This window comes from Heterodontus francisci, unplaced genomic scaffold (genome assembly GCF_036365525.1).
Source record: "Heterodontus francisci isolate sHetFra1 unplaced genomic scaffold, sHetFra1.hap1 HAP1_SCAFFOLD_59, whole genome shotgun sequence".
NCBI lineage: Eukaryota > Metazoa > Chordata > Chondrichthyes > Heterodontiformes > Heterodontidae > Heterodontus > Heterodontus francisci.
This window is the reverse complement of record NW_027140758.1, coordinates 7,224,268-7,233,898: the sequence shown is the minus strand read 5'-3', so window position 1 is coordinate 7,233,898 and position 9,631 is coordinate 7,224,268. Positions and strand designations below refer to the sequence as shown.

General features: G+C 44.1%; 1 non-coding gene across 1 annotated transcript; it reads left to right on the top strand.

Annotated features, from left to right (window-relative positions):
• Positions 1-2,523: 2,523 nt before the first annotated feature.
• Positions 2,524-2,614, top strand: trnar-ucu (transfer RNA arginine (anticodon UCU)). Its single transcript is given in 2 exon segments — positions 2,524-2,560; positions 2,579-2,614. It is a non-coding gene; the product is annotated as a tRNA-Arg (tRNA).
• Positions 2,615-9,631: the final 7,017 nt, after the last annotated feature.

Below are 9,631 nucleotides of genomic sequence, written 5' to 3'. Positions count from 1 at the left end.
TGAGGCAGTGGAGGTGGAAGCTGTTCAGCCGCTTTTTTTGGCTTGTATAAGTTGTTGATGCTTCTCTACTATAATGGAGGGTGCTGAGAACACAAGCCTGGTACACGTGGAGCTTTGTATTTTCGGTCAGTTTGCTGTCGGTTCACACTTGTCTTCTCAACTTTGACATGACAGCTGCAGCATTGACAATCCTGGTGCTGATTTCAGCATCAAGGGACAGATTGCTGGTGATTGTTGACTGAAGGTATGTGAAGCTGTTGACAACCTCCAAAGTGAGGTTGTCGATGTTGATGGAAAGTGGAGTCTCTACGTCCTGGCCCGTAACTTTCATCTTCCTGATGCTGATTGTCAGTCCAAATTCTTTGCAGGCCAAGGAGAACCGATCTACAAGCTGCTGTGACTGAACTTCATTATGGGATGTCAGCACAGCATCATCAGCAAATAGCAACTCACAGACTAGGAATTTACCCACTTTGGTCTTGGCGCACAGTCTTGCCAAGTTGAACAGCTTGTCGTCAGCTCTGATGTGCAGGTGAACACCTATATCTGAGTAATTGAAAGTGTACAATAGCAGCATGGAGAAGAATATGCCAATTATAAAGGATGTGATAACTAGACAGTTCGAAAATGATGACATGATTGGGCAGAGTCAACATAGATTTATGAAAAGGAAAACAGGTTTGAAAAAGCTGTTGAGATTTTTGAGGATGTTACCTATAGAACAGATAAAGGAGAACCAGTGGATGTGTGGTATTTGTATTTTCCTTTGGTAAGATCCCACACAGGAGGTGAATAAACAAAATTAGAGCACATAGGCTTGGGGATAATATACTGATATGGATTGAGAATTGGTTAACAGACCGAAAACAGAGAGCAGGAATAACGGGTCCTTCTCAGGATCGCAGGCTGTTACTATTGGGGTACTGCAAGGATCAGTGTTGAAGCCACAGCTGTTAACAACCTATATAAATGATTTGGATGTGGGGATTAAATGTAATATTTCCAAGTTTGCAGATGACACAAAGCTCGGTGAAGTGTGAGTTGTGAGGAGGATGCAGAGAGGCTTCCAGGGGGCCTGGAGAGGCTAAGTGAATGGGCAAGAACATGGAATATAATGTGAATAAGTGTGAAGTTATTCACTTTGGTAGAATAAACAGAAAGACAGAGTATTTCTTAAATGGTGAGAGGTTGGGAAGTGTCGATGTCCAAAGGGACCTGGGTGTCCTTGTTCCTGAGACACTAAAAGCTCTTGTGCAGGTGCAGCAATCAATTAGGAAGGCAAATGGTATGTTGTACCCACACGAGGGGTCATGAGTACAGGAGTAAAGATGTCTTGCTGCAATTGTCTAGAGCCTTGGTGAATCCGCACTGGAGTATTGTGTACAGTTTAGTCTCCTCATCTTATGAAGGATACACTTGCCATAGAGGGGGTGAAACAGAGGGTCAACAGACTAATCTTTTTTTTGCATTTATTTCATTTCATCTCAGTTTGTTCAGTTTGCTTACCTACTGTTTTTTTTTCAGGTTTGTACTTCCTGCTGTTCAATATTCAGTCCATTAACACCTAATCTGCACTAATGCTTTGTCTTTCAACACACCATTAACATATTGTTTGCCTTTGCTGCATGACCTTTTGGTCAGCTATGTGGCCTTGTCCAATCTACACCTTCTCCTTTGTTATCTCTTGCCCCACCCCCACCCCACTTGCTTATAACCTGGGACTTTTCTAATATATGTCAGTTCCGAAGATGGGTCACTGACCTGAAACGTTAACTCTGCTTCTCTTTTCACAGATGCTGCCAGACCTGCTGAGTGGTTCCAGCATTTCTTGTTTTTATGTCACCAGACTAATCCCTGGGATGGTGGGATTGTCTGATGAGGAAACTGGGCCTGTATTCCTTAAAGTTTCGAAGAATGAGAGGTGATCTGATTGAAACTGACAAAATTCTTACAGGGCGGGACAGTGTGGATGTAGACAGGATGTTTGCCCTGGTTGGTGAGTCTAAAACCAAAGGACATCGTCTCAGAATAAGGAGTAGGCCATTTAAAACTGAGATGGGTGGAATTTCTTCACTCAGACGGTGGTGAATCATTGGAATACTGTGCCCCAGAGGGCTGTGGCAGCTCAATCATTGAGCATGTTCAAGACAGAAATTGATAGAAATCTTGATACTCATGACATCAAGGGATATGGGGATAGCATGGGAAAGGGGCTTTGAGGTAGGTGATCAGCCATGATCGAATTGAATGACAGAGCAGGCTCGACGGGCTGAATAGCTTACTCCGATGTTCCTCTGTTCCTAAGAGAGTTGGCGCCAGCGCGCAGCCCTGCTTTACCCCACTGCTGATCTTGAAAGCGTCTGATGTTGCTCCATTGTAACTTATGGAACTGTGCATGTTCTCGTGGAAAGAAGAGATGATGCCCAAGAGGTCAGAAGGGCAGCCGATGTTCCATTGCAGTTTGAAGAGGCCGTCTCTGCTGACAAGATCAAAGGCCTTAGTGATGTTAATAAAAATGTGTGAGGCTCTGTGGCGCAATGGATAGCGTGTTGGAGTTCTAAATAATGATTAAGACGATATTCAAAGGTTGTGGGTTCAAGTCCCACCAGAGTCAGATTTAGGACCAGAAACAGAGGAGCACAATGGAACAACAAATGAAAAAATGCGCCAGAAGCACAGAGCGAGAGAAAGAGGAGCACGGCAGGAGCAGAGCTGGGGGAAAAAAAAAATCGAGGAGTGACGTCACAATGGAGAGTGAGAGCAGGAAAACAGAGAGCCGCTGGGGTGAGTATGCCGGATTTGGTTCTTTCTTCGGTGCAGTGGAAGGAGCTGTTTGGTGAGGATCTGGTAAGCTGTGACATCACAGGCAAGCAGGTGGTTGATTGGTTTGGAAGAACCGACCTGCTTGATGCGCATCTGGTAAGTGATTAAGATCCATTTTAGTCCTAACATTTATAATAGTAAACAAACTAGTGGTAAGTTTAATAAAATATGCAATAAAATGAATAATTGAATAAAATATTTAAGTAGTTAATTGAAACACGTTAAGGATGACAGGACAGGTGATGTGTCACAGCTGCAGCGTGTGGGAGTTCCTGGATGCCTGTGTGATCCAGGGCAAACACGTCTGCAGTAAGTGTTTGCGGCTCAAAGAGGGAGAAAAAAGGAATGTAGTGGTAGTAGGGGATAGTATTGTAAGGTGGATTGACTCTGTTCTCTGCAGCAAAAGCAAGAGTCCAGACGGCTGTGTTGCCTGCCGGTGCCAGAATTCAGGACATCTGCTCAGGGCTGGAGCGAAACATACAATGGGAGGGGGAGGATCCAGTCGTCGTGGTCCATGTCGGTACCAGCGACATAGGCAGGAGAAGGATAGAGGTTCTGCAAAGTCAGTATGAGGAACTAGGCACCAAATTAAGAAGCAGAACCTCAAAGTTAATCATCTCTGGATTATTACCTGAGCCATGTGCAAATTGGCATAGGACAAATAAGATTAGAGAAAGTAATGTGCGGCTGAAAGACTGGTGTGGTAGTAGTGGGTTCTGGTTCATGGGGCATTGGCACCAGTACTGTGGAAAGAGGTGGCTGTACCGTTGGGACGGTCTACACCTGAACCGTGCTGGTGCCGGTGTTCTAGCGAGCCACATAACGAGGGAAGTAGAGACGGTTTTAAACCGAATAGTGGGGGCAAGGGATCAAATTTGGGAAGATATGGTGAATCAAGGAGGAGAGACAAGGCAAGAGAGAAAGGTATAAATATGGGAAATGATAAACAGACTGTGACAGGAAGGGACAGAATGTGCAAATCTAAGAGTAAATCGACAGATAAGGCTAGAGGTGACAAAAATAATAAAAGGACAAAACTAAATGCTCTGTATCTGAATGCATGGAGCATTTGAAACAAAACAGATGAACTGGGAGCACAAATAGAATAAATAAGTACGATCTGATAGTCATTACAGAGACATGGCTGCAGGGCGACATAGATTGGGATGTGAATATTGGAGGTGACATGGCATTTTGGAAGGACAGGAAGCTAGGAAAAGGTGGCGGGGTAGCTCTGTTAATTAATGATGGTATTAGCGTAATAGAGAGGGATGACCTGAGTTCTGGAGATCAGGATGCAGAAGCAGTTTGGGTACAAATGAGAAATCATAAAGGCAAGAAGTCACTTGTGGGAGTGGTGTACAGGCCACCTAACATTAACCACACTGTCGGATGGGATATAAAGGAAGAAATAATGGCAGCTTGTCAGAAAGGTACTGTGATAATTATGGGGGATTTTAATCTACATATAGATTGGAAAATTCAGATGGGCAGAGGTAGCCTAGATGAGGAGTACATAGAATGCTTTGGGGATAATTTCTTGGAACAATACATTCTGGAGCCAACCAGAGAGCAGGCTATACTAGACCTGGCATTGTGCAACGAGATAGGATTAATTAATGACCTCATAGTTAAGGTGCCCCTAGGTAGTAGCGATTATAATATGATTGAATTTTACATTCAGTTTGAAGGAGAGGAGAGTGGGTCCCAGACTAGTATTTTAAATTTAAATAAGGGCAATTATAAGGTCATGAAAGCAGAGCTAGCTAAAGTGAACTGGCAAATTAGGTTAAGGGATAAGTCAATAGAGATGCAGTGGCAGACATTTAAGGGGATATTTCAGAATACACAGAATAGATACATTTCAACGAGAAAGAAAAGTTCCAAAGGTGGGACTCACCATCCATGGTTCACGAAAACAGTTAAAGATACTATCAAACTTAAAGAAAAAGCCTATAATTGTGCAAAGGTGGGAGGCAGGTCAGAAGATTGGACAGAATATAAAAAAACAGCAAAGAATGACTAAAAGATTGATAAGGAAGGTAAAATTAGAGTATGAGAGAAAGCTCGCAAGGAATTTCAAGACAACTAGTAAGAGTTTCGATAGATATTTTAAAAAGAAAAGAGTTAACAAAGCGACTGTTGGTCCAATAGAAAGTGTGTCTGGGGAATTAATAATGGATAATTAAGAGATGGCAGATGAATTGAACAGATATTTTGCATCGGTCTTCACTATTGAGTATACAAATAACATCCCAGTATTAGCCAGCGATCAGGAAGTTGAAGGGATGGAGGAACTCAAGAAAATTACAATCACCAGGGAAGTGGTACTAAGCAAATTGTTGGAGCTGCGGGTTGACAAGTCGCCAGGTCCTGAATTGGCTAGTGAGATAGTTGATGCGCTGGTTTTAATATTCCAAAATTCCCTAGATTCGAGAAGGTTCCGTTAGATTGGAAAAGAGTGAATGTAACTCATTTATTCAAAAAGGGAGGGAGACAGAAAGCAGGAAACGACAGGCCAGTTAGCTTAACATTTGTCTTAGGGAAAATGTTTGGAGCTATTACAGAGGATGTTATAGCAGGGCATTTAGAAAAAATTAAGGTAATCAGGCAGAGTCAACATGGTTTTTTGAAAGGAAAATCATGTTTAACCAATTTATTGGAGTTCTTTGAGGGAGTTACAAGTGCTGTGGATAAAGGGGAACCAGTGGATGTATTGTATTTCGATTTCCAGAAGGATAAGGTGCCATATCAAAGGTTATTGCAGAAAATAAAAGCTCATGGTGTCGGGGGTAACATATTGGCATGGATAGAAGATTGGCTAGATGACAGGAAACAGAGAGTCAGCATAAATGGGTCATTTTCTGGTTGGCAAGAAGTAACGAGTGGTGTGCCACAGGGATCTGTGCTGGGGCCTCAACTTTTTACAATTTATATAAATTACTTAGATGAAGGGACCGAAGGTATTGTTGCTAAATTTGCTGATCACAAAGATAGGTAGGAAAGTAGGTTATGAAGAGGACATAAGGGGGCTACAAAGGGATATAGATAGGTTAAGTGATTGGGCAAAGACCTGGCAAATGGAGTATAATGTGGGAAAGTGGGAAATTGTCCACTTTGGCAGGAAGAATAAAAAAGCATATTATCTAAATGGTGAGAGATTGCAGAGCTCTGAGATGCAGAGGGATCTGGGAGACCGAGGGCATGAATTGCAAAAGGTTAGTATGCAGGTCCAGCACGTAATTAGGAAAGCTAATAGAATGTTATCATTTATCACCATGGGAATTGAATACAATAGTAGGGAGGTTTTGCTTCAGCATTACAGGACATTGGTGAGACCTCTTCTGCAGTACTGAGTACTGTACTGGTCTCCTTATTTGCGGAAGGATGTAAATGCATTGGAGGTAGTACAGAGAAAGTTTACGAGACTAATACATGGAATGGGTGGGCTGTCTTACGAGGAAAGATTGGACAAGCTAGGCTTGTCTCTGCCAGAGTTTAGAAGAGAAAGAGGCGACATGATTTGTTACTTAATTTATTAATTAACAAATTAGCTATCCTCCAGTCTTCCGGTACCTCACCCGTGGCTAACGATGATACAAAAATCTCTGCCAGCGCCCCAGCAATCTCCTCCCTTGCTTCCCATAGCATCCTAGGATACATCTGATCAGGCCCTGGGGATTTATCCACCTTAATGCGCTTCAAAACCTCCAACATCTCCTCCTTTGTAATGTTGATATGCTGCAGGATATCGCTGTTCCCTCCCTTGAACTCACTAGCTTCCATGACCTTCTCCACGGTAAATACAGACGAGAAATATTCATTTAAGACCTCGTCCATTTCGCGTGGCTTCACACATAGATTGCCACACTGATCCTTAAGGGGACCTACTCTCTCCCTAGCTACCCTTTTACTCTTAATACACTTATAGAATCTTTTAGGATTCTCCTTTATCTTATCTGCCAGGGAAATCTCATGGCCCCTTTTCGCCCTCCTAATTTCCTTCTTAAGTATACTCCTATATCCCCTATACTTCTCGAGGGACTCGCTCGATCCCAGCTGCCTATACCTGACGTATGCCTCCTTCTTTGTCCTGACCAAACGCTCAATATCCCTCGTCAACCAAGGTTCCCTAAACTTGCCAGCCTTGCCCTTCCATCTATCAGGAACATGCTGGCCCTGAACTCTTCCTATCTCACTTTTAAAAGCCTCCCACTTGCCAGACGTCCCTTTACCTGTAAACAGCCTCTCCCATTCAACTTTTGAGAGTTCCTGTCTGATGCCATGGAAATTAGCCTTCCCCCAATTTAGGACTTCAACCTGAGGACCAGTCCTATTCTTTTTCATAACTATCTTGAAGCTAATAGAGTTATGGTCACTGGTCCCAAAGTGCTCCCCCACTGCCATATCAACCACCTGCCCATCCTCATTTCCTAAGAGGAGATCGAGTGTAGCCCCTTCTCTAGTCGGGCCATCCACGTACTGCTTCAGAAAACTATCCTGGACTCACTTAACAAATTCTTCCCCATCTGATCCCTCAGCACTAAGGCAGTCCCAGTCAATATTAGAGAAGTTAAAATCACCTACTATTACAACCCTATAATTCCTATACCTATCTGTGATTTCCCTACATATATGCTCCTCCACTTCCCTCTGACTATTGGGGGGCCTATAGTATAATCCCATCAAAGGGATCACCCTTTTATTATTTCTAAGTTCTACCAGTATGGCCTCACTGGACATTCACCCCGGGATATCCTCTCTAAGTACTGCCGTGATGTCCTCCCTAATCAATAGTGCAACTCCCCCTCCTCTCTTACCTCCACCTCTGTCACGCCGGAAGGATCGGTACCGCGGAACATTGAGCTGCCAGTCCTGCCCATCCCTCAACCACGTTTCCGTAATAGCTACAATACCACAATCCCATGTACCGATCCATGCTCTGAGTTCATCTGCCTTACCTGTAAGGATACTTGCATTAAAGTAAATGCAGTTTAGCCCACCAGACCTTCCACGCTCCCTGTCCTGCCCCTTCCTGGCCTGCCTACTGGACTTGCTTGCTTTAACCTCTCCATTTGCCTCAACTATCTCATCGGAGAGACTACTACTTTGGGTCCCACCCCCGCTGCAAGACTAGTTTAAACCCTCCAGTGTATTACTATAAAATCTCCCTACAAAGATATTGGTCCCCTTCCAGTTCAGATGCAACCCGTCCCTCTTGTACAGGTCACCTCTGCACCAGAAGAGATCCCAATGATCCAAGTACCTGAAGCCCTCCCGCCTTCGCCAGTCTTCAGCAAAGCATTCATTTGCCTAATCCTCCTATTCCTACCCGCACTAGCACGTGTCACAGGGAGTAATCCTGAGATTACAACCCTAGAGGTCCTGCTCTTTAACCTTCTGCCTAACTCCCTATATTCACTTTGCAGAACCTCATCTCTCTTCCTGCCTATGTCGTTCGTACCAATATGGACCACGATCTCTGGCTGCACACCCTCCCCTTTCAAAATTTCCGGCAGCTGCTCCGAAACATCCTTGACCCTAGTATTAGTGAGGCAACATACCATCCTGGAGTCTCGTTTTCGGCCACAGAAACGCCTATCTGCACCCCTGATGATAGAATCCCCTATCACAATAGCTCTTCCACCCCTTTTCCTCCCCTGCTGTGCAGCAGAGCCCTCCGTGGTGGCACGGACCGCGCTGTTGCTCTTTTCCCCTGGGAGGTCATCCCCCCAACAGTAACCAAAGCAGTATCTCTGTTTGAGAGGGGAATGGCCACTGGGGACTCCTGCACTACCTGCCTGCTCCTACTATTCCATCTGGTGGTCACCCATCCCTTTTCTGCCTGTGCATCCATTACCTGCAGTGCGACCACCTCACTAAACATGCTATCCATGATGCCCTCAGCTTCGTGGACGCTCCACAGTGAAACCACCCGCAGGTCCAGCTCCATAATGCGAGTAGCCAGTAGCTGCAGCTGGATACACTTCCTGCACACATGGTCGTCATGGAGACTGGGAGGGTTCCTGAATCCCCACATAGCGCAGGAGGAGCATATCACGGGGCTGAGCTCTCCTGCCATGAACTACCCTTAGATTAATTAGTTACTCCCTTAATTAAAAAATACTAATGACACTCGGGGCCTTGTTCTACCCACTACAATCTCAAGTCCTTGATAAGCTACACTGAATAAAAAAAACACTTTAGTAGTACTCATCTTATCAGCAGATTTTTTTTTTCAAGTAAAAAAACTTTGCCCTTTTCTTTAAGATATTTAAATACGCGAACAGCAGTGACTCACCAACCAATCACCTTGCAGCTCTCCTCTGACGTCACAGTTGGCTTCTTTTTTTTCAAAACTCCAGCACACTGGAAGAGCTCCACTCCACTCCTGGAAGGGAAGAGACTGGGCCTCGATCCTCGGATTGGATTTATAGGCTCCGCTCTCAACGCTCTCCTCATATCGGTCCATATCGGTCTGCTCCGCTCCGCTCCTCTCCGCTCCCGGAAGGTAATTCACCAGCTTTTGCAGAAAAGTAGGTCTTAAGCTGTTGCAGTACCTGTTAGAAAGATAGTCTAAGCTATTCTGAAGTCATCTTCCAATGTCATTTACATGGAAGCAGGATTTTAAAGGATAAGATGTAGTTTTTAAAAGTCACTTCAATCTTGCTCAAGAGTCTTTACAAAGAAGCCAAGTAAATCTTGATAAAAAGTCATATACATTTAGAGATCTTTTCAAAGCACTTCAATCTTGTTAATAAAAAGTCAGATGTAAATTTAAGAACTCTGATCAGGCTATGCTAAAAAG